Source organism: Thalassophryne amazonica, chromosome 1, assembly GCF_902500255.1.
Source record: "Thalassophryne amazonica chromosome 1, fThaAma1.1, whole genome shotgun sequence".
NCBI classification, from domain to species: domain Eukaryota; kingdom Metazoa; phylum Chordata; class Actinopteri; order Batrachoidiformes; family Batrachoididae; genus Thalassophryne; species Thalassophryne amazonica.
The window spans coordinates 73,075,555-73,101,512 of NC_047103.1; the positions used below are offsets into that span (position 1 = coordinate 73,075,555).

Consider the following 25,958-nt stretch of genomic DNA (forward strand, 5'->3'; position numbering starts at 1 on the left):
AAACCAGAATAGAACTGAATCATGGCTAAAGTATGAAAAGTAGCAAAACAAGACAGAGCAGAAAATAAACAGGTGACAAAAAACACTAATAAATCAAGGCCGGGGCAAACGGAGGGCATAAGATAGGGGAAAAAATAAAGCCATCACCCTGATCAAGGCCAAATCCTGACAGAAACACAGCCATACTGTAGCAGTTCAGAAGCTCAGTCGCAATGCGTACACAACGCAGTGTTCTTGAATTTAGATAGAGATACTGCTCAACGTAAATAAAAGGAAGACCGTGTTCCCTTAATAATTTTGAGCATTATATAAAATGTTAAGGGGACATCCATATTTCACCTGTCTGCAGCAGATAGATGTCAACCTTCAACAGCTGAGGATGGACCAGTTATCTGCCTGGGTGGTTCCCATCCAGGACCTAGAACTGGTCCATGGCTACATGTTCCACCAGTGCATCCTCACCAGTGTTGTGAAAGTAACTTTGACAAGTTACTTTTTTAGTTGCTTTATACAGGTGCTTTATGCAGTTACTTCATTAGCAGCTTTATGCAATTACTTAATTAGAATCTGCAGAAAACTTGCAACTAATAAGTAATGTAACTAATAAGGTAACGAGTAATCTAACTTGGTTACTCGTAAGATTGAGCAATCAGAAAAGTAACTAATCAGCAAAGTAACTAATAGTTCTGAGTACTAAATCTTAAAAATAACCAAATTAGATTATGAGTAACTTTATTAATTACATTCAGCAGCTGCTGACAAGGTGTCCGCAGCTGCTTATGAAGTAAATGTAAGAAGTAACTGTAAAATATAACTGTATAGATTAACTGAAGAAGTAACTTTCCCAAGTTACTTTCCCCAACACTGATCCCCACAGACCTGATGTCATTTCAACTGAAAATGTGCGATTGGTTGAGATTTTTTAGCTTCAGCCCTCCCTTTGTTCTTTAATTTATGATCTAAAAATTAACGACCAAGATGTGAAAAAGGGGTGCTTGATGCCTGAATTTGGTCCATTATTTGTGATTGTGCCAAGTTATGCAGCATCATTTCTGTATTTTGCTTCTACTCTGTAATTTTGTCCATTCTGCTGTGTATTTTTAGTTATACTGAGGTACTCTTGATCTGTTCACAGTTGTCCATGTTTCAGTTTTCCTTTTCTTAATAAAAGACCTTTTTGCTAAAACAGTGATCTGAGTACTTGGGATCAAAACATTCTTGTATCTTGCTCAGTGTTCTGTCAAGTAATATTAGATGACGGCACCCCTCCTGTCAAAACTTAAACAGCATCCATCCATTTGCTATACTTGCTTACTTAAACAGCATATCCAATAAAAATGAAAAGTGGTTGATTACCTGGCAGTTGACCTCACTGATGATGGCAAGCCGAAATTTGCTTTTCTGGAACATCATTTTCACGTTCTTACTTTCATTCTGTACACAAAAGCAATGTTACACTGAGCCAGTCATTCCCTCAAAATATGGTGCATCCGGAAAGTATTCACAGTGCTTCACTTTTCACATTTTGTTATGGTACAGCCGTATTCCAAAATGGAGTAAATTATTTTTTCCCCTCAAAATTCAACTCACAACACCCCATAATGACAGTATGAAAAAAGTTTTATTTCTCTCTCTCTCTCTCTCTCTCTCTCTCTCTCTCTCTCTCTCTCTCTCTCTCTCTCTCTCTCTCTCTCTCTCTCTCTCTATATATATATATATATATATACACACACACACACACACACACACACACATCTTCAACCACTTAGTCCAATTATTTTATTGTTTTTGCAGTGGGGGTGTTGACCAAGTGGTTAGTGCCCTTGGTTTCAGTACATAAGGCTCCCAGTTCAAGCCCCACCGCTGCCACATTTCTCCATGTAATGTGGAGTTGTGTCAGGAAGGGGATCCAGCCAAAAACGTGCCAAATCAACATGCATATCCACTTTGGATCTGCTGTGGCAATCTCGAGTGAAAAATGAGAGAGCAGCCGAAGGGACTCAATTTTTTTTTTTTCTCAAATTTAATGTGTATATGTCACGGACATGAACGAGCAAAACTCCTCAGCATCGCACCATGTCATTTAGGTCCTTCAGACTTTTTCAGTAAATGCTTCATGAAAGCAGTGGCAAATCTTCAGGTTCCGGAAACTCCCAGACCCCCCCTCCTCCCAGCTACGGCCCTCTTAACTCCCCCCATTTTAAGCATTTTCTTTATTGGCATGTCACATGCCTGGAAAGAGTTCTCACCATGTCATTAGGTCCTTCAGACTTTTTTTTCAATAAATGCTTCTGGGGAGCATAAGTATGGCTAAAAAAAACTTCAGCTTCTGGGGGGCTTCGCTCCCCCAAGCCCCCTAACTACAGCCCTCTTAAGCCCCTGCCACTTTAAGCATTTTTTTTTTTTTATGTAGCTGTAAATTCATATTCAAACTTTCCAATATTTCTGTATACAACTGTTCTTCCAATACAACTGTTCCAATACTTTTGAGGGCAACTGAGAAACACTTGGGCAGCATCTTACAGCTAAAATAAGCAAACAGCACAAATCATCTGCTGTCTGCGACAACCCCAATTCCAATGAAGTTGGGACTTTGTGTAAAATGTAAATAAAAACAGAATACAATGATTTGAAAATCCTCTTCAACCTATATTCAATTGAATACACCACAAAGACAAGATATTTAGTGTTCAAACTGATAGACTTTGTTGTTTTTTTGCAAATATTTCCTAATTTTCAAATGGATGCCTGCAACACATTTCAAAAAAGTTGGGACAGGGCAACTAAAGACTGGGAAAATTGATGAATGCTCAAAGAACACCTAATTGGAAACAGGTGAGTGTCATGACTGGTTTGTCCTGCGTAATCTGGTGTTATCCAGCGTTACCTTGTTCAATTTAAATGGAGCATCCTGTGTGTCTTCCTTGTTAAATGGCGAGCTCCATTTGCCTTTGAAGTAGATGGCATTGACCAGCACCAGTTTGGTCATCTCGCTCAACATCTCCTTAGACAGTAGATCCTTGATTTTTTCTGGTGAACAGCATCAACACATGGCACCAATGACCACATTTATCACAGAATACAAAAAGATTAAATAAGATCAGAATAATGGAAAGCGCTTCACATGTGTTCCATGACCTCCTGGTCAGACAGCAGAGCACCTTCAGTTGGAGACTCATTCAACTCTGCTGCAATAAAGACTGCAACAGCAACCATTCCTGCCCACTGCCATAAATGACTTCTCCCAGTGCTCAGAGAGGAGCGTTAAATGTACACTGAATGTCTGTTGAATGGCCAGAGATTTATCATAAATCCTGTCCATTATTCTGTTTTACAGCTTGTCCACTCCTAAAAAGGAACCACTGTCTCAATGAGAAAAATAACATTTGTTGGGAAGGTGTCGTGACGGACCCACAACAGGAGGCGCTAAGGAACGGACAATGGATAAGCCAACCAGTAACAATTTAATGTTGTGGAAACACACAACGGGATACAGACAGAAATATGGATTGCCAATTATACACCAGGTGACGTGTGGGCAGGCTCGAAGATAGAAGACCTCTGGCGAGAGAAGAGCTGATTCCCACATGGCTTCCACCACCAGCGGGCCTGAAGAACACCGGAGCCGCCAAGTCCTGAGTCCCCAGGTGGCCTCTGCCTTCGGCTGTCGACCCTGGTACTGCTGGCAGAGAACAGAGAAAATCCAGGTGAGTGTGAATCCGCACACTCAGTAGTCCACTCACAGTCAATGTTCTCCAAGGAGGGAGCACCTCCACCTCCAATCACACACTCGTGCAGCTCCTGTGTAACACTTATCTGCTACGGAGCGTGATGCGAAGTCGTCGCGGTCACGCCCTTACTCCAGCTCCGATAAGGACACCACAGGGCAAGCGGCTGCAAGGAAGAGTTAAGTTAGCAGAGAAATTTACCACAGAGATGATTACCTCTTGGTTGCTGATTTCTCGGCGGGGAGGTGGAGTTGTAGTCCAGCTTTTATGGTGATGTGGAAAATGAGTGACAGCTGGTGCAGATGATGAATGACAGCTGTCACTCTCCGTTGCTCCGACGCCCTCTCGTGCTTGAAGCCCGCACTCCAAGCAGGGCGCCATCTGGTGGTGGTGGCCAGCAGTACCTCCTCTTCAGCGGCCCACACAACAGGACCCCCCCCCCCTCAACGGGCGCCTCCTGGCCGACGCACAGTCCATGCCGGCTCCCCGTCGATGATCCGGGCAGGAGACGGTGCAGGTCCAGGGGTGCAAAGTGGAGAGGTGTGATGGGGTTTCAAATGGGACACATGGAAGACAGCTGCAGCTTCACTGCGGCCGGGCTGAGGACCTTGAGGATGGTGAATGGTCCGATGTAGCGGTCTTTGAGTTTTGGTGATTCGACCTGGAGCGGTATGTCCTTGGTAGATAGCCACACCTCCTGCCCGGGCTGGTACGTAGGGGCCGGGGAACGCCGGCGATCTGCATGGGCCTTGGCCCTCGTCCGAGCCTTCAACAGGGCAGAACGGGCGGTCTGCCACACCCGGCGGCACCTCCTGAGGTGGGCCTGGACTGAGGGCACTCCGACCTCTCCCTCCACAAGCGGGAACAATGGGGGCTGGTACCCCAAACACGCCTCAAACGGGGAGAGGCCAGTAGCAGACGAGACCTGGCTGTTATGGGCATACTCGATCCAGGCTAGATGGTTACTCCAGGCCACCGGGTGCGCAGAGGTTACGCAGCGAAGGGCCTGCTCCAGCTCCTGGTTAGCCCGTTCTGCCTGGCCGTTTGTCTGGGGGTGGTACCTGGACGAGAGACTCACGGTGGCCCCCAGTTCCTTACAGAAACTCCTCCAGACCTTTGAGGAGAACTGGGGACCACGATCTGATACGATGTCCAACGGTATCCCATGCAGACGCACGACGTGGTGGACCAGGAGGTCTGCCGTCTCCTGGGCCGTCGGGAGCTTCGGGAGGGCCACGAAGTGGGCCGCCTTGGAGAACCGGTCCACTATCGTGAGGATGACGGTGTTGCCCTTGGACGGCGGGAGGCCCGTGATGAAGTCCAGGCCGATGTGGGACCAGGGGCGATGAGGCACCGGCAGGGGCTGGAGGAGGCCCGTGGTCCTCCTATGGTCTGCCTTGCCCCTGTGGTACAGGCCTGGATGTAGTCCCGGACGTCGGCTTCCAGGGACGCCCACCAGATGCGCTGCTGGACAACTGCCACGGTCCTACGCACCCCGGGATGACAGGAGAGCTTGGACCTGTGACAGAAGTCCAAGACGGCAGCTCTGGCTTCTGGTGGGACGTACAATCGGTTCTTAGGGCTGGTCCCCGGGTCCGGGTTTCTTGCCAGGGCCTCCCGGACGGTCTTTTCCATGTCCCAGGTGAGGGTGGCCACGACAGTGGACTCGGGGATGATGGTCTTGGTTGGATCCGACAGCTCAGCCTTGGCTTCCTCTTTGTGCACCCGGGACAGTGCGTCTGATCGTTGATTCTTAGTCCCAGGGTGGTATGTTATCTGGAAGTCAAAGCGCCCGAAGAACAGAGACCAGCGGGCTTGCCTGGGGTTCAGCCGCTTGGCAGTCCGGATGTACTCCAGGTTCCGATGGTCCGTGAAAACCGTGAAGGGCAACGCCGCTCCCTCCAACAGGTGTCTCCACTCTTCAAGAGCCTCCTTCACCGCGAGGAGTTCCCAATTGCCCACGTCATAGTTGCGCTCGGCTAGGGTCAACCTGCGGGAAAAATAGGCACAAGGATGGAGAACCTTATTGGACTCCCCGCTCTGGGACAGCATGGCTCCTATCCCCGAGTCAGAGGCATCCACTTCGACAATAAACTGGCGATCAGGGTCAGGCTGCACCAGAACTGGTGCAGTCGAGAACTGACTTTTCAACTCCTTAAACGCGGCTTCGCACCGATCCGACCAGGTGAAGGGGACTTTAGTGGAGGTCAGGGCAGTCAGGGGGCTAACTACCTGACTGTACCCCTTAATGAACCTCCGGTAAAAATTCGCAAAGCCGAGGAACTGTTGCAGCTTCCTTCGGCTTGTTGGTTGGGGCCAATCTCTCACCGCCGCAACCTTGGCCGGATCAGGGGCGACGGAGTTGGAGGAGATGATGAACCCCAGGAAGGACAAAGAAGTGCGGTGGAAGTCACACTTCTCGCCCTTCACGAACAACCGGTTCTCTAACAACCGCTGTAGGACCTTACGTACATGCTGGACATGAGTCTCAGGGTCCGGAGAAAAGATGAGTATATCATCCAGATATACGAAGACAAACCGATGCAGGAAGTCCCGCAAGACGTCATTTACCAAGGCTTGGAACATTGCGGGGGCGTTCGTGAGGCCGAACGGCATGACCAGGTACTCAAAGTGACCTAACGGGGTGTTAAATGCCGTCTTCCATTCGTCTCCCTTCCGGATCCGAACTAGGTGGTACGCATTCTTAAGATCAAGTTTAGTGAAGACTTTGGCTCCATGCAGGGGCGTGAACACCGAATCCAACAGAGGTAACGGGTATCGGTTGCGAACCGTGATCTCGTTCAGCCCTCTGTAATCGATGCATGGACGGAGTCCGCCGTCTTTTTTGCCCACGAAAAAGAAACCCGCACCCATCGGGGATGTGGAGTTCCGGATCAGCCCGGCGGCTAAGGAGTCCCGGATGTAGGTCTCTATTGATTCGCGTTCCGGACGTGAGAGGTTGTACAGCCTTCTGGACGGGTACTCAGCGCCCGGGATCAAATCGATGGCACAATCGTACGGTCAGTGCGGGGGAAGAGTGAGTGCCAGATCTTTGCTGAAGACGTCAGCAAAATCGTGGTACTCCTTTGGCACCGCCGACAGATTGGGGGGGACTTTGAGGTGGAACCGAGGATCCTAAACACTCCCGGTGGCAGGTTTCGCTCCACTGCGTCACAACCCCAGACGGCCAATCAATCCGGGGATTGTGCTTCACCATCCATGGGAACCCCAAAATCACTCGGGAGGTAGAAGGTGTTACGTGAAACACGATCTCCTCCCTGTGATTCCCAGACACAACCAAGGTCACGGGCTGTGTCTGATGTGTGATTAATGGAAGTAGGGTGCCATCTAGTGCCTGCACCTTCAAAGGTGAAGGCAGAGCCACCAGAGGGAGCCCCACTTCCTTTGCCCATCTGCTGTCCAGCAGATTCCCTTCCGACCCCGTGTCTACCAGTGCTGGGGCATGAAGGGTTAAATCCCCACTCAGGATCGTTACTGGGATTCGTGCAGATTTGCGGGGCTTCCCCGCGTGTGTGTTATGGCCCACCCTTAGCCCAGTTTCTAAGGACGGGCGTTGTAGTTTGACCGTTTGGGGCAGTCCTTTTGCATGTGCTCACATGAGCCACAGAAAAAACACTCCCCACGGGCCAGCCTCCTTTGTCTGATGTTTACTTTCATTTTGGCCCTGCTCGTGTCCATAGCTTCGTCAGCAGGGGGAGCTGTTGCCACACGGAGCTCTCTGGCAGTGAAGCGTGGGAACGACGACACCCTTTCGGAACCGGAAGGGAGAGGGGCGGCTCGGGCCTGGCCACGCCCCCCGGCCTGCTCCCGACGGTGTTCATTCAAACGGTTGTCTAAGCGTATAACCAAATCGACAAGCCCATCGAAATCCCACGGTTCCTCCTTAGCAAGCAAATGCTCCTTCAGGACCGGAGACAGTCCATTTATGAAGGCGGCGCGGAGCGCAACGTTATTCCAGCCGGACCTTGCTGCCGCGATGCGGAAGTCGACTGCATACGCAGCTGCACTCCGGCGCCCCTGTCTCATCGACAGCAGCACGCTCGAAGCTGTCTCGCCTCTGTTGGGATGATCAAAAACCTGTTTGAACTCCCGCACAAACCCAACGTAAGACGTTAGGAGCCGTGAGTTCTGCCCCCAGAGCACCGTAGCCCAGGTGCGTGCCTCTCCTCGAAGCAAATTGATCACATAAGCCACCTGGCTAGCGTCCGACGCGTACATGATTGGACGCTGTGCAAAAACGAGCAAACACTGCATGAGGAAGTCTGCGCACGTCTCGACACAACCTCCGTACGGTTCCGGAGGGCTTATGTATGCTTCAGGGGACGGTGGGGGGGGTCGTTGAACGACCAGTGGAATGTCTGTGTCGGGCCCAGGACCAGCAAGAGGAGGGACTGCAGCAGCGCCTTGATTGCGCGCTTCCACCCTGGCAGTGAGAGCCTCCATCCTCCGATTAAGGAGTACATTCTGCTCGGTCACCAAATCCCACCGAGCCGTGAAAGCGGTTAGAATGTGCTGCAGATCACTCAACACACCTCCCGCTGACGCCTGCGCCTCTTGCTCTTCCATTGGCCGTTCAAGCTCTGGTTGACGCCCCTCAGGATCCATGACGCTTGGCCAAGAAATCCTGTTGGCAAGGTGTCGTGACACGGACCCACAACAGGGGGCGCTAAGGAACAATGGATAAGCCAACCAGTAACAATTTAATGTTGTGGAAACACACAACGGGATACAGACAGAAATATGGATTGCCAATTATACACCAGGTGACGTGTGGGCAGGCTCGAAGATAGAAGACCTCTGGCGAGAGAAGAGTTGATTCCCACACGGCTTCCACCACCAGCGGGCCTGAAGAACACTGGAGCCGCCAAGTCCCGAGTCCCCAGGTGGCCTCTGCCTTCGGCTGTCGACCCTGGTACTGCTGGCAGAGAACAGAGAAAATCCAGGTGAGTGTGAATCCGCACACTCAGTAGTCCACTCACAGTCAATGTTCTCCAAGGAGGGAGCACCTCCACCTCCAATCACACACTCGTGCAGCTCCTGTGTAACACTTATCTGCTACGGAGCGTGATGCGAAGTCGTCGCGGTCACGCCCTTACTCCAGCTCCGATAAGGACACCACAGGGCAAGCGGCTGCAAGGAAGAGTTAAGTTAGCAGAGAAATTTACCACAGAGATGATTACCTCTTGGTTGCTGATTTCTCGGCGGGGAGGTGGAGTTGTAGTCCGGCTTTTATGGTGATGTGGAAAATGAGTGACAGCTGGTGCAGATGATGAATGACAGCTGTCACTCTCCGTTGCTCCGACGCCCTCTCGTGCTTGAAGCCCCCACTCCAAGCAGGGCGCCATCTGGTGGTGGTGGGCCAACAGTACCTCCTCTTCAGCGGCCCACACAACACCAACTGATCGTCCACCAATTGTTATCCACCGATTTTCATGAAAAAGGATGTGATCGGCGTGTGCTGATCAATGCCTTCCATTGCCAATCACCTGTAGCTCATAGTTTGCAGGCTGTGCCCTGTGTGCAGTGCCCCCCCCCCCCCCACCCACACTGCGCAGATGCGCGGCAGCAAACATGTCTGTTGTGTACTCTTATACGCTCTGTGAGAGCAATGGAAAGTGTGCATCCTCGTGAGGGAGGTACGGTAAAATGCTTCAATACAAGTAATTTAATCAGATCACATTTAAAGGACAAACACTTATCGGAGGTGAGTTTGAGGCTCACGGCAGAGAATGAAAATGAGACAGCAGGAGCAGCAATGGTCAGACAGCAGCTAACGCAGCCCACGCTTAGCAACACTCTCCCAAATGAGCGTAACAGTCAGAAGGCTAAGCAAAGAACTCAAAACTAATTGAATTCATGGGTTAGATGAGCAGCCTTTCTCGGGGTGGAAGACACCGGGTCCCCCGACTGCTCTCTCACTTGGAGCCCCGCTACGTGCTACGGGGACGTAAAGAAAGAAAGGTAAACACTTGTTTTTTCTTTGCAATGCATGAGTTGCTCATGCACAAAACACAAAGCCATGCTCTCAGGTATTTTTGATTTTTGTAACTTATGATAGTTTATTTGAATGCAGTCTGCATCTCATCTCATTTATATGATGCTGTGAGATATATTACTATTTATTTATTTGGCTTTATGCTCTTTTTGAGAGCCTTAATGTTTTCAACCTGTTAAAGATTGTTATTTATAGGAGGTATATTTAGTTGTTTTACAGTTGTCCTTTTGAGTGAATAGTTGCCGCATTGTGACTGCAAGGTTTTTGTATAGCTTCCCTTGAAGAAGTAAGTAAAAACATGTTTTTTGTCTAAATTAAGGTGATTTTATGGTTCCCTTTTTCCGGATCATGTAGCCAGGAGCAGTCATCATAACTAAAATCAAAAACTTTACAGCCAATCCAGGTGATCAGTATCGGTGATCGGCACTCAAGGCTGATCGTATTGGCAGCCTACAATCTGACCGGAACATCCCTATGACAAACATGTAGTTTATGAACATTTAGAGTTATTACACTGACAATTATTGAAATGTTTTGTTTGAAAATTAAGTAGACAGAGTCTGGTGGAGTGTTGTGTCTCAATCAACATGTTATAGTAGGGGAGACCAGGGTTGGTTGTCACAGCGCTTATTACAGCCACACTAAAAGGCGCTGTGACATTATGCTGATATCAGATGGGGCCTGATGTTCAGTTTTTTCATTTTATTTTCATTTATTTATATAGCGCCAAATCACAACAGAGTTCATCATCATCATCATCATCATCATCTATTTTATTTGAGCAGAGGATAAGAAATACAGAAAAAAAAAAAAAAAAAAAAACAGAAAACAATTTAACAATAACATAAAAAACAAAAAAACTGAATTTACTATTAACTCAGAACATTGAATCTGCTCAAAAAGGAGTGGGAGGAAGAAAACTTATTTAATCCCACCCCTTTATTCAAATTTAACATAAAGTGCATAGCTGCTTCCCGTCAATTAGATAGAAAATTAAGAAAATAATACATTTAAATACTTGTAAATTCCCACAATAGATACCAACAGCAGCAAGAAAACAATACCAGTATAATAAACAAGCGACAAGCACATACCAACAACGGTAAGAAATCAACGATACCAGTTATGGCAAAGAAAACAAACATATGATGCTCATACCAACAATGGTAAGAAAACAACAATACCAATTACGGTAAGAAAGCAAACATATAAAAAACATACCAACAATGATAAGAGACAACAATACCAATTATGATGAAGAACCAAACATATGAAAGAAAGAAACATATAATGCACAAACCAACAATTGTGATACAGAGTCATGAGCCATGAATGTAAAATGGCTTTTATTGTTAAGTCTCAATCATTCTATACCGATCCCAGACCCTCTGTTTATAATGTGACTTGAATTCATGAATGCTTTGGCATTGCTTGAGTCTGACGTCCAAACCATTCCATAACTTTGCTCCACAGACAGACACACAAAAAATTTTCCGAGTGGTTCTAACTTTTAATAATGTGAATTTGGCAAAACCTCTAAGATTATGAACACACTCTTTAACTGAGAAGAACTTTAGAATGTTACTTGGCAGTGATTTGTTAAATACCTTAAATAAAATCTGTAATGTAGAATATTTTACAAGATCATGAAATTTAAGCAATTTTGATTGCATAAAAAGATTATTGCTATGTTCTAAAAATCCAACTTTATGTATGATCCTTATTGCTCGTTTTTGTAGTATAAATAGTGGTTGTGTTGAACATTGATAGTTGTTACCCCACACTTCAACACAATATGTTAAGTATGGGAGAACTAAAGAACAGTATAATGTACGGAGTGCATTATGATCAAGAAATTGCTTTACCTTATTCATAATAGAGAGGCTTTTTGAAATTTTCATTTTTATGTGTCTGATGTGGGCTTTCCATGTTAATTTACTGTCTATTATTACTCCTAAAAATTTGTTTTCAGCTGAGTTTTCAATTTGGACACTGTCTATACATATTTGTAATTTAGATTTAACCTTATAATTACCAAATATCATTGCTTTTGTTTTATTTAAATTTAATGATAATTTGTTACTGTCCATCCATTTTTTATTTTACTTAGTTCGTCATTTACAGTATTTATAAGTTCATTGTAATTATCACTACTGTAGAATATATTTGTATCATCAGCGAATAATATTAGTTTCAATGATCTAGATGCATTAAAAATGTCATTAATATACATATTAAACAATTTGGGACCCAACACTGCCCCCTGGGGGACACCACAAGCAATGCCAAGACATTCAGATTTGTAATTTCCCATTTCCACGTATTGGACCCTATCTGTAAGATAACTTTTTATCCAATTTCCTGCAACTCCTCTGATACCATAATTCTCTAATTTGTTGATTAAAATTGAATGGTTAATTGTATCAAATGCTTTTTTAAGATCAATGAATATTCCAACAGCATATCTTTTTCTGTCCAATGCTTTAGTAATTTCTTCTATTGCCTCAATAACAGCCATTGAAGTGGTTCTTTTCTTTCTAAAACCATATTGACCTTCGTTTATTAACTGATATTTTTCTATGAATTTTTCCAAACGAGAGTCAAACAATTTTTCTAGGATTTTTGAAAACTGTGGGAGTAAAGAAATTGGTCTATAATTGGTAAAAATATGTTTGTTGTCATTTTTGTACAGTGGTATAACTTTTGCAATTTTCATTTTTTCCGGAACACATCCAGTTTGGAATGACAAATTACAGATATAGGTCAGAGGTTTTGAAATGTTGTTGATGACTTTTTTGACTAATACCATGTCTATATCGTGACAGTCTGTAGACAGTTTGTTTCTGCATTTATTAACAATGTCTTTTATTTCCTGTTCATTTGTTGCTGAAAGAAAAATTGAATTTATGTTTCTTTTTATAGTTTCATTAGACTGCTGAATTCCTGGATTTGGGATTTCAGCTGCCAAATCAGGGCCAACATGTACAAAAAATTTATTAAAACCATTCACTATATTATTCATGTTGTAATCATGAACATTTTTATCAATAAAATAATCTGGATATCTTGTATTGGAAGATCCTGGTTTAATTAGGTTGTTCAAAATGTTCCAAGTTTCTTTGATGTTGTTTTTATTTTTTTGTAGAATTTCATCATAGTACAACTTTTTACTTATTCGGATGACTTCTGTTAATTTGTTTTTATATACTTTATATCTTATTTCAGCTTCTTTTGTTTTTGAATTAATAAATTTTTTATAAAGGCTGTTTTTTTTTTTTGCAGGCTTTTAATATTCCTTTAGTTAGCCAAGGACATTTATTGTATCTTTTATTTTTATAGTATTCTTTAAGGGGACAATGTTTTTTATACAACGTGCAGAAAATATCTATAAAATTGCTATATGCACCATCTACATCTGACTCACTGTAGACTGTACTCCAGTCTTGTATACTTAAACTGCTGTTGAAGGCATTTATTGTTTCTTCTGTTCTTATTCGTTTATGGACTACTTCTCTGTCATGATTAGTTTTTTTAAGGTCACAGTCATAAACAATAAAAACAGGTAAGTGATCAGTGATATCACATATGAACAGGCCACTTGTAACTTGATTTTCAATAATATTCGTAAAGATATTATCGATTATTGTGGCACTGTGAGATGTTATTCTACTTGGTTTTGTAATTGCTGGATAAAGGGACATACTATACATTGTGTCAGAAAAAGCATCTATTGATTTCAGTTTTTCAGGATTCAAAAGATCTATATTAAAATCCCCACAGACAAATATATTTTTAGTACTTATTTCCGAGAACATTTTTTCCATTTGTTCATTAAAAATGTCAATACTTGAACCAGGTGACCGATATACACAACTTACAATAATATTTTTCCTCTTTTTGTTGTCTATTTCGACTGTCAGACATTCCATTACTCCATCTATTGTTACTGACATACTTTCTACAACCGTAAACTGAATTGTTTTATGAATATATAATGCAACACCACCTCCTGTTTTGTATTTCCTGTTTACATAATGCAACTCATAATCTTCTAAATCAAAATCAATACCTTTTTCCTTTTGTAACCAGGATTCTGATATGGCAATAATACTAAATGGTGATATAAACTGTTGCAAATATTCCTTTATAGAGTTAAAATTAGTGTACAAACTTCGGCTGTTGAAATGTATGATTGACAATTTGTCGTCCGAAGTCGTAACATTTGTATACTGGTCTTGTGTATAGTAATCACAGTTCATATTTATTGAAACAAGAAGGTTGTTGACCGGGTCAGTTTCATTTTCCTGATCTTGTGTGTTGTGCTCAGTATATTTAAATGTTTCCAGTTCCTTTTGTTTAAATTGTAAGATTCTCTGTAACAAATCTGTATCTTTGTTGTTCTTTGGTGTAAATATGTTTGTTGTAATGTTCATGGTGGTGTATAGAGTCTCACATTGTTACCTTTATCTTTCAGTTATATTTGTCAAGCTCTTCTATATTTCTCACCACCATAACTTTTGCTTCTTCTGGTGTACCATTCAGTTTGATGAGAATCCTACAATTTGTTACCCACGTTTGCTGAATTCTTTGCTGTTTCTTTAGGTTTCTTGCTTTCTTGGCTATATCGGCATTCTTTTTGGTTAAGTGATCATTCATGAATACATTTGTTCCTTTTAGTTTGAATCTTTGCTTCAAGAGTGCCCTTTTGTTTCTTCTGTTGGCAAATCTTACGATGACGGTTGGCCTCTCTCCGGTTTGTCTCAGAGTGTGACACGCCTCAATGTGCTCCAGGTCCAACTCTATCCCTCTACTCTGGAGGTAGGATGCCACCTGTTGCTCCACAGAGAGCGTCTCCTGCTCACTGGGCTCCTCACCACCACCAACAACCGCACGCGCGTACGAGCGCGGCTTAATTTGGATTCCTGAGATGACCACATCGTTCATACAAGAATGTTGCTCCAGTTCCTCCACTCGCTGCTCCAGCTCTGTGATGCGGCGGTTTTTCTCCTCATTCTGGAGGCGCAGCTGTTTAACCTCCTCCAAAAGTTCCAAGAGCTGTGTCTGCTGCGTTTTGACAGCAGACACATCCTCAGCCAGAGAGTCAAGTGACTCTTTCAAGTCTCCGTAGTTCAATTTGGACGGCATCTTGTTAATAACTCCAACCTTACTTCAAGACAATTCCTCTTGTATTTCCTCACAGGTTTGGCATCCTGCTCAGTCCTGTCTCTGCCGGGGTTTTTATGGCTGTTAGTGCGCTTCAGTCACTTTTCCCAGCCGGTATTAACTTTGGACACTTGACTTGGCTAACTAGCGTGTAGCCCCGTTAGCTCTCAGTTAACCTCAGCTCCACTCCTTCCTCCTTCCTCCGGGCTTCTTCTCAAACTGCCTCTACAAAGAAGCTGCGACTCTGCTTAGAAACTGGTCCTCTGCTTAGAAGACTGGTCCCATCTGTGTTGCATGGCATCGACCAACTTCTGGCACCAAACAAAATGCAAATCGAAGCCGTCTTCACGCTAAATGCTGGTAACATGGAAGCAAACGTAGTACTACACACTCCTGAACAGGCGGTGGCAGCACCTTCAAAGCAGTCTGAGGCAACTGACAAAGTTGCCTCAAAGCACTTCACACAGGTAAGGTCTAACCTTACCAACCCCCACAGCAACAGTGGTAAGGAAAAACTCCCTCTGAGGAAGAAACCTCAAGCAGACCAGACTCAAAGGGGTGACACTCTGCTTGGGCCATGCTACAGACATAAATTACAGAACAATTCACAGAACAATTCACGGACAAATGTACAAGAAATTCTGTTGGCACACAGGACAGGACAGTCAGTTAATTTTACGCTGGTCATTTTGTGGAACACACACAAAACATGGAGATATTTTGTCATTCTTAATAAATGGAATAGTTTGCACCATGTGTCATGCTGAGTTATCATGTTACAGGGTAACATATGTCACATGTCATAGAATCAATTTTTATTTCCTTTATATAGCGCCAAATCAGTGTCCAGTGGACGTTAACCTTATTTGACCTTTACTTTGGAGACCAAGCATTCAACACAGTCAAAACTATTCCATTTATTAATCCTACTAGCTCAACCAATAATTTGCACCACGTTTTACCAAAATTGGAACAACTTTAACTTTTGACCCCTGTACAAACTGAAATTGACCTCTGTCACCATTCTTACTATTTTTACCCCATAACTCCATAACATTCAGTCACAGATAGTCCAAACTATACCTTTTTGGAATCTCTGTGATCAGACAAATAATGTAGTATAGTTTTCAACATGATTGGAGCATTTGCAAATTTTGACCCCTGTGTAATTCTTCAATTGACCCCTACCTGGCTGCCTATTGAAAATTTAGGTGGCTAACGTGCTTTTACAAAAGAGTAATGTCTAAGGAGTATTTGCACCAAATAGGGTGCTTGTTTCATCATTTGAAAGATTCTTCTGTAAATATTCTGTTATCTGCTTCACTAACTCCCCTAACAGCCAAAGGATACTCTGGCTACTCAGTCCCAAGCCTGGGTTTTAGCTGAATGATCATAGGATTTGCCTCCCATGCTGGAGATCGTGAGTTCATGTCCCAAGGGGAGTGAGTAGGAGAATTCAACACAACACAGCACAGACAAGAGAGAGAGTACAGCTGCTATACACATATTAAAACACTCAAAGGAAAAATAAGTGGCTAGTGTTTGGATTCTTCAAATAAGGTTTTCTGTTGGCACATTAATGAAAGACAAAAATATTAAAGCACAACATTGTTGTCTAAATTGCTAGTTGCCTCAAAACGTCATGTAGAACCTACAACCTGTGTATATATGTATTTATATAGACACAGGCATATCATGCAAAAGCACAAACACTGTGTCCCATTGATGCCAACACACTTCAGTCAAGCACGCGGTATACATATTGATAACTCCATTTAAAAAAAAAGCTATTCCCATCTAAAATATCAACAATAAAATGAAAACTGGTTGGAGAGTAAACAAATGTACACAACTGACAATACACTATGAATAAGTAGATGAGTGTCCCCAACAAGAGAGAACACAAGCCTGTGATTAAGCAACAACAATGTCATGTTCCACCAGATGAAGATGATCTAAAGTTCTATCACACAAATGGGTGCCTGGAGGAAAACATGGGTTATTCATGTGTGGTGGTTCACCTTTTGTCTTCTCCTCCACCCAGCTGTTGATTTTGACTGCAGCTTCCTCAGAGTTTTTGAAGTCCACAGTCTCCAGGGGAGCATCGTAGTACTTCTTAGTGTCTCCTATATAACTCTGAATCAATCAAAAGCACATTTAGAAATTCTAATCACATGAAATAAATATATACATCAATTTATTCAGTAAATGCAAACAAAACCATTATTGCCACAGCATAAGAGGATGTGTTTGCCTACCATGAAGCTGAAGCTGTCTGTGCGTACAAGTGGAAATTCAAAGTGCTCATGCAGTATACAGTAAGACTTTTACTGATTGCAGAATACTTTGTAACAATTGATTGAAAAGTGCTATTTCAAGAAAATTACAATTTAAAAATTCTGATTACGGTGGGATTTAACACAAAGCTGAAGAACTGAACACACTAAAAATAGTAACGAAGAATTTCAACTACATCAAACTTTTAAAATATTGCATTTATTTAAGCCTGGTATGTGTGCTCATAGCATCACTTAAGATAACTCGCCAATAATCGTGTTGGCATGGAGATGGAATTCCATATATTATAACAGTCATGTAATGTTTTTGGTGTTTGAATATTTTAGTATATTGCTTATCGTATCATGTTACTTGTACTGTACTTTGTGAAGTTGAATGTACAGTGCTGTGGAACATAATTTCCCCTTGGGGACAAGAAATGAAACTAAATGAGCTATCAGAGAGAAAACCAACACCAAGGCTGAAAATGCTCTCATCTCCAATGTTAAATAAAGTGGGGAAAAAACAAAAACCATATTCCAGATCCAGATTATCTTCAAGGTCTACTCAGTGGTCCACACTCCCAAAAGCCACAGGATACTTCTGTCTTTCTGGAAGTCTAACATTGTTTTTTTGAGTAGTTTATTTGGGAAGTCATCCATTGGTTTGCATGTAGCAGCTGGCTTTACTGTGTGCACCACTTTGGACTGCATTTACCTGTATCAAAAGCACTATATAAACAGAGTCTGATTGGTTGGTTGATTCTGGAGATGGACCAGCTACCCATTAAATAGCTAAATTAGTCTTTATGTCCTAAAAAGAACACGAAGATGACATGAAAGAAAATGGACAAAGACATCAGGTCAGATCAGGGTGTGCACTCTTGTACTGCACACCACTACATCCACCACACTGTGGAACTGTCTTAAGTTCTGGATGACAACCACTTAGTAGGATACTGGACACTTTTCTTGTTGCTGAAGTCCTCAGCACTGAGGCACCAAAGCAATAGAAGTGTACCACATGGACAGAATGCAGTGGTGCACCTCACCTGAGTCTCCTTAGGTAACTGTTCATTTGACACAAAGTCACGAAAACAGTACCCAAGGATCTTAGTCGCAAATATATCCAATTGTTTCCTTAAGGCCTTGTCACACCTCGACGATTTAGCCAGCATATGCCAATTGTATTAAAAAGCCGCCATAAGTTCAAGAAGTTAAGGGTAAGTTTTTTATGAGTTAAGAGCACATTGAAGCACACTGAAGCTCGCTGATGTACATCCTGATAAGCTGAGCTCCTCAAAAAATTTTGGGCATGCAGAAAATTTTCCCCTCTCTGGGAACCATCACCTTATCATGGTTGAGAGGTTTGTGTGCCACTATGAACCTGAAAGCTATATTGTCTGGAGCCTTTATGCTCCTGATAGGGTCTCTCATGGCAAACTGGTCTCAGGTCAGGTCAAGAATGGTTCACAAGACACCATGACAAAATGAGGTAGAAGAAATGTGACCTGGCCTGGAGGAAGCCTGGGGCCATCAACTGGGGCCAGGCCTGGATGTACTGCCCATTAGCGAGCGCCTGGTGGCTGGGCTTGCCACGGAGCCCAGTCGGGCACAGCCCAAAAAGGCAACATGGACCTTCCATCTCCACCCTGTGGGCTCACCACCAGTAGGGGGAACCACTGGTGTTGGGTGCGCTGTCCCATTGGTGCCAGTCAAAGTCGAGGGCCTCGACAGACCAGACCCAGGTGGCAGGGGCTGGCTCTGGGGGTGTGGAACGTCACCTCGCTGTGAAGGAAGGAGCCAGAGCTTGTGGAGGAGGGTTTCCGGTTTGGTGGGCTCGGGGGCTCATCATGGCTTTTTGCAGATGATGTGGTCCTGTTGGCTTTATCGGCCTGTGACCTCCAACACTCACTGAATCGGTTCGCAGCCAAGTGTGAAGCGGATGGGATGAGGATCAGCACCTCTAAATCTGAGGCCATGGTTCTCAGTTGGAAACTGATGGATTGCCTACTACAGGTAGGGAATGAGGTCTTCCAAGTGAAGGAGTTCGAGTACTTTGTGGTCTTGTTCACGAGTGAGGGGACGATGAAGCGTGATTCGGCCATACTGTTGCTCTACTGTACTGTTGTGATAAAAAGGTAGCTGAACCAAAAGGGGAAGCTCTCGATCTCCTGGTCAATCTTCGTTCCTAGAGGGGAAAATAAAATTGTTTTGTTTTTTGGAACCGTTTTCTGGTTATTTAGCGCTGGGTTCAGTCAGACGCAGGTCCGCTCCTCAACCCGCGTCGGCACACAACACAAACAGTGTTGTAAAGAACAATAATCAAGACGTTAAAGAGCAAACTTCACTTTCCCCCCAGAATGACATGATCAGGAAGCGAGCGTAGCTCACAGCAGCTCCCACTGAAAATAACAGAGAGACAGCCTGTGATTATCGCATGTTTACATAAAACAAACGCAATAACAATGTCTAAAAACCCAGAGAATATATTCATCAGAGTTTTAGGCACAATATAAAAATAGTTTTATGTTGCGATGTTAATGGTGTTGTCCGTGTGCAGCGGTTAAAGTGCAGCCCGATCAGAGCATCTCAGTGCAGTTCTCAATGTTACTGAAATCTCGCAGCACGGCGACCTCTTTTTTTGTGGGATTTGAAACGTCAATAGGGTGAATAAGGTCTTGCCAGGTGCTTCTCAGTCTCAAAGTCTTAAGATCCAAAGACACGATTGTCACTGCTGAGATAAGTGAATGTATATAAGTTTGACACTTTCACCACAGATATAGTTCTGATGGCCAAACTATAGGCTGTTGCCAGTGGTTGGTTTCTTGAGTGTGACACCAGACTGCTCTGGTTACTTCTGAATCTGAATTTTTCTTATTACAGAAAGGAAATAAATTACTTTTATCAAATAAATATATATGCATGTTATGGAAGTTGACATGAAAACAATCCATTTAGAATTGAATGATTCTGCACTTTGTGTTGCTATGGCAATAGTTCAAGATAAATTTTACAATAGACAGGAATAACTGAAAAAAAAAAATCATGTCAAAACACCAACTATGAAATCAAACTGAATGCACACTGAGTTCATCAAACACACAAACAGATGCACCTGAATAAAGAGAAAGGACTGGTCCCCATACAGCCTGTTGGCCACACTCAGTTCATACGGAGCATTTGTTTTGTTGATCTCATTCAGCAGTTGTTTGATTTCAGCATGGACATCACCATTCTGCTCTTTAAGGTACTGTGAAGAGAGTCAAAGAACACCTGCTTTGTCACATAAATTGGCAACAAATAAAAACTTATTTGAAATCACATTAACAGATCCAAGCAAGTCAAGTAAGGTCTGTCAGCATACACTGGTGCAGCGTGTCAATGCATCCACCACTTCGCTTTGGTTCCTAGATGACAACCACCCAGGCAGATGACTGGCCAATTCCCATCTCTTGAAAGAACCATCTGCCACAGCCAGGTGAAAAGTGTGTGCCCCCTTACCGGGGTCCTCACCACTGAGGCATCTACATGCTGGATCATGTCCAGAAAAACGCACCACATGGCCACAATAACCTGATGCTCCCTCACAATACATGTGATACTCATCAGAGTCTCAATAAGTAAGGACTCATTTGATCCAGAGTCATTCTAGCACTACCCAAAGGCCCTCAGTCAAAATCTCACAGAAAAACTGGAAGAACAATTGGAAGAATTGTTTATATATTTATATAACAGCTGAATAGATCCTTGTCATTTGATTGGTAGTTTGTACTGTATGTCAAGTGACATGGATTATTCGTACCATTTGCCATTGTGTTCCATTTACCATGCAGTGGTGGTGCTATTCAGCGTGCAATTTTGGTACTATACATTTAGTGGTATTGCACACTGAGACCACTGTGCGTGCTCACACTAGCTGTAACACATTTCAGGCATCAGTTTTACCACTGATATTTGGGCAAGCAGTGTCAGCCCTATGTCTCTCATCAGATTAAACGCTCAGTGAATCGATGGCAGTTTCATTCTGCAGAGAGTTGTCGTATAAGCAAAACAGTTTTGGGGTTCCCACACCATAGCAGCTGCGTTTGATGACATGCTACAGATGTGGAGCATCCCTAAAACTGCAGTGCTATACATTGTTGTGCTATTGCACACTGAGACCACTGGGCTCGCTCACACTAGCACTTAGCTTAAAGACAAACATGACAGGGTTTGTTTTGGTGACAGACGACAATTTGAACAAGCTTATTACTGTTATTATCAGTACGCCGTAAACCATCTGGAGGCATTTGCGATATTCGCTGGGATGTCTGTAGCTGAAGTAGAAGTGCTGTCAGATGAAAAGTTGGACATATTTCTGTCTTGATTTTTCCCTGGACTGAGGAAAGCAGACGACAGTCTGTACACAAAGAAGTCAATCCACGGCATCTGATACAGACTACATCATCAGGATTGTTTTTGAACTATCTGACTATCTGTTCTGCTGGTTGACTCAGAACAATTTTGGATTGGACTGATATTTAAAGTTTGTGTTGGACTATTTTGGAATCTCTCTTGACCTCAAAGGACCAGCGACGCACACCAAAATGCAAGTCCACACACACAGTGTGTGGACTTATTTATTTATACTTATTTGTCTCACTGTATGAGTGAGACAAATAAGTATTTGATCCACTGTTTATTTTGCAAGTTTTCCCATCTTCAAAGAATGGAGCGGTCTGTAATTTATAGCATAGGTACACTTCAACTGTGAGAGACAGAATCTAAAAAAAAAAAAAAAAAATCAGAAAGTCACACTGTATGATTTTTAAATAATTAATTTGCATTTTAATGCATGAAATAAGTATTTGGTCACTGACCAACCAGCAAGAATTCTGGCTCTCACAGACCTGTTAGTTCTTCTTTAAGAAGCCCTCTTATTCTGCACTCTTTACCTGTATTAATTGCACCTGTTTGATCTTGTTACCTGCATAAAAGACACCTGTCCACACAATCAATCACACTCCAACCTATCCACCATGGCCAAGACCAAAGAGCTGTCTAAGGACACCAGGGACAAAATTGTAGACCTGCACAAGGCTGGAATTGACTACAGGACAACAGGCAAGCAGCTTGGTAGAAGACAACAACTGTTGTGATTATTTATTAGCAAGTGGAAGAAACACAAGAGGACTGTCAATCTTCCTCAGTCTGGCTCTCCGTGCCAAGATCTCGCCTCGTGGGGTAAGGATGATTCTGAGAAAGCCCAGAAATACATGGGAGGACCTTGTCAATGACCTGAAGAGAGCTGGGACCACAGTCACAAAGATTACATTAGTAACACACGACGCCATAATTGTTTAAAATCCTGCAGGACACACACGGTCCCCCTGCTCACACCAGCACATGTCTAGGCCTGTTTGAAGTTCGCCAGTGTCCATCTGGATGATCCAGAGGAGGCATGGGAGAAGGTCATGTGGTCAGATGAGACCAAAATAGAGCTTTTTGCTATCAACTCCACTTGTCATGTTTGGAGGATGAGAACAACCCCAAGAACCGTGAAGCATGGGGGTGGAAACATCATTTTTGGGGGTGCTTTTCTGCAAAGGGGACAGGACAACTGCACCATATTGAAAGGAGGATGGATGGGGTCAGGTATTGTGAGATTTTGGCAAACAACCTCCTTCCCTCAGTAAGACCATTGAAGATGGGTCATGGCTGGGTCTTCCACCAAAACAATGATCCAAAAACTCACATCCAGGGGAAGTAAGGAGTGGCTGTGTAAGAAGCATGTCAAGGTCTTGGAGTGGCCTAGCCAGACTCCAGACCTGAACTCAATAGAAAATCTTTGGCAGGAGCTGAAAGTCGAAACCTGAAAGATCTAGAGATCATCTGTATGGAGGAGTGGGCCAAAATCCCTGCTGCAAACAAAGGTTCCTGTACCAAATATTAAGGTCTGTTTTTCTATTGTAGCAAATACTTATTTCATGCAATAAAATGCAAATTCATTATTTAAAAGTCATACAATTTAACTGACTGAATTTTTTTTTTTTAGATTCTGTCTCTCACAGTTGAAGTGTACCTACGATAAAAATTACAGACATCTCCATTCTTTGTAGGTGGGAAAACTGTGTTTATATATATACGAGGGCTGTCAATAAAGTAACAGTCCTTTTTATTTTTTTCAAAAACTATATGGATTTCATTCATATGTTTTTACGTCAGACATGCTTGAACCCTCGTGCGCATGCATGAGTTTTTCCACGCCTGTCGGTGACGTCATTCGCCTGTGACCACTCCTTGTGGGAGGAGTCGTCCAGCCCCTCGTCGGAATTCCTTTGTCTGAGAAGTTGCTGAGAGACTGGCGCGTTGTTTGATCAAAAGTTTTTCTAAACCTGTGAGACACATCGAAGTGGACACGGTTTCGAAAAATTAAGCTGGTTTTCAGTGAAAATTTTAACGGCTGATGAGAGATTTTGAGGTGAGACTGTCGCTTTAAGGACTTTTCACGGTGCGAGACGTCGCGCAGCGCTCTCAGGCGGCGTCATCAGCCTGTTCAAGCTGAAAACCACATTTTAGGCTCTATTGATCCAGGACGTCGTGAGAGAACAGAGAAGTTTCAGAAGAAGTCGGTTTCAGCATTTTATCCGGATATTCCACTGTTAAAGGAGATTTTTTTAATGAAAGACGTGCGGACGGGTCCGCGCGTCGGGACGCAGCCGCCGCGACGCTCCGCCACAGGAAAAACACCTCTGTTGAAAGCCTTAAGGACAAGTTGGAACATGTCCTGCCTGTTAAACAATTTCTCATATACTCACTCCACTGAAAGCCATCAAAAGCCGCCTGGATTTTACAAATGGTTATCAACACGGAGGTGTTTTTCCTGTGCCGCCGCACCGCGTCGGCTGCGTCCCGACGCGCGGATCCGTCCGCACGTCTTTCATTAAAAAAATCTCTTTTAACAGTGGACTATCCGGATAAAATGCTGAAACCGACTTCTTCTGAAACTTCTCTGTTCTCTCACGACGTCCTGGTTCAATAGAGCCTGAAATGTGGAGGTTTTCAGCTTGAACAGGCTGATGACGCTGCCTGAGAGCGCTGCGCGACGTCTCGCACCGTGAAAAGTCCTTAAAGCGACAGAATCACCTCAAAATCTCTCATCAGCCGTTAAAATTTTCACTGAAAACCATCTTAATTTTTCGAACCGTGTCCACTTCAATGTGTCTCACAGGTTTAGAAAAAATTTTGATCAAACAACGCGCCAGTCTCTCAGCAACTTCTCAGACAAAGGAATTCCGACGAGGGGCTGGATGACTCCTCCCACAAGGAGTGCTCACAGGCGAATGACGTCACCGACAGGCGTGGAAAAACTCACGCATGCGCACGAGGGTTCAAGCATGTCTGACGTAAAAACATATGAATGAAATCCATATAGTTTTTGAAAAAAATAAAAAGGACCATTACTTTATTGACAGCCCTCGTATATATATATATATATATATATATATATATATATATATATATATATATATATATATATATATATATATATATATATATATATTTTTTTTTTTTTTTTTTTTTTTTTTCAAATTTTCCCCGTCACAAAAATTTGACTCATTTCGTGATGGGTTTTTTTTTTTAACTCATTATTACTAACCCTACTCCTACCCCCAACCCTAACTATAACAGCCCCCGACCGCCCTGCTTCACTTTTAATTTCGTGCAGCCATCACGGAATGAATTAGAATGAATTTGTGCTGCCGTGATGAAAATGAGGTGCTTTTCATCACAATATCATGAACCAATAGACTAATGTATATTTCGTGCTGCTGAATCACGACTTGCCATGAGACCAGGTTGCCTATATACAGTGACAAAGTAATATGGCTGATTTCTATTCTTCTGACCTTGACAATACGTAGCATCGTGGGCAGAGCGGAGAATCAGATGTTCAAATGAATTATATTTGTGACCCCCAAAAGCTACAGTGTGGTAAAAAAGTATTTAGTCAGTCCCTGATTGTGCAAGTTCTCCTACTCAGAAAGATGAGAGAGGTCTGTAATTTTCATCATAGGTACACTTCAACTACGAGAGACAAAATGAGAAAAAAAAAATCCAGGAAATCACATTGTAGGATTTTTAAAGAATTTATTTGTAAATTATGGTGGAAAATAAGTACTTGGTCAATAACGAAAGTTCAACTCAGTACTTTGTAACATAATCTTTGTTGGTAAAGACAGAGGTCAAACGTTTCCTGTAAGTCTTCACCAGGTTTGCAGACACTGTAGCTGGTATTTTGGTCCATTCCTCCATGCAGATCTCCTCTAGAGCAGTGATGTTTTGGGGCTGACTGGGCTACATGGACTTTCAACTCCTTCCACAAATTTCCTATGGGTTTGAGGTCTGGAGACTGGCTAGGCAACTACAGGACCTTGAAATGTTTTTTACAGAGCCACTCCTTCGTTGCCCGAGTGGTGTGTTTGGGATTATTGTCATGCTGGAAGACCCAGCCACGTTGCATCTTCAATGCTCTCACTGATGGAAGGAGGTTTTGGCTTAAAATCTCATGATACATGGCCCCGTTCATTCTTCCCTTAACACGGATCAGTTGTCCTGTCCCCTTTGCAGACAAACAGCCCCAAAGCATGATGTTTCCACCTCCATGCTTCACAGTAGGTATCGTGTGTTTGGAATGCAACTCAGTATTCGTCTTCCTCCAAACATGATTAGTTGAGTTTTTACCAAAAAGTTCTATTTTGGTTTCATCTGACCACATGATATTCTCCAAAT

The 25,958-nt window shown here is 43.4% G+C and overlaps 1 pseudogene; it reads right to left on the minus strand.

The window, feature by feature from the left end:
• The window catches only part of LOC117511783, a 130,893-nt pseudogene that overhangs the window by 60,418 nt on the left and 44,517 nt on the right, over positions 1 to 25,958 (minus strand).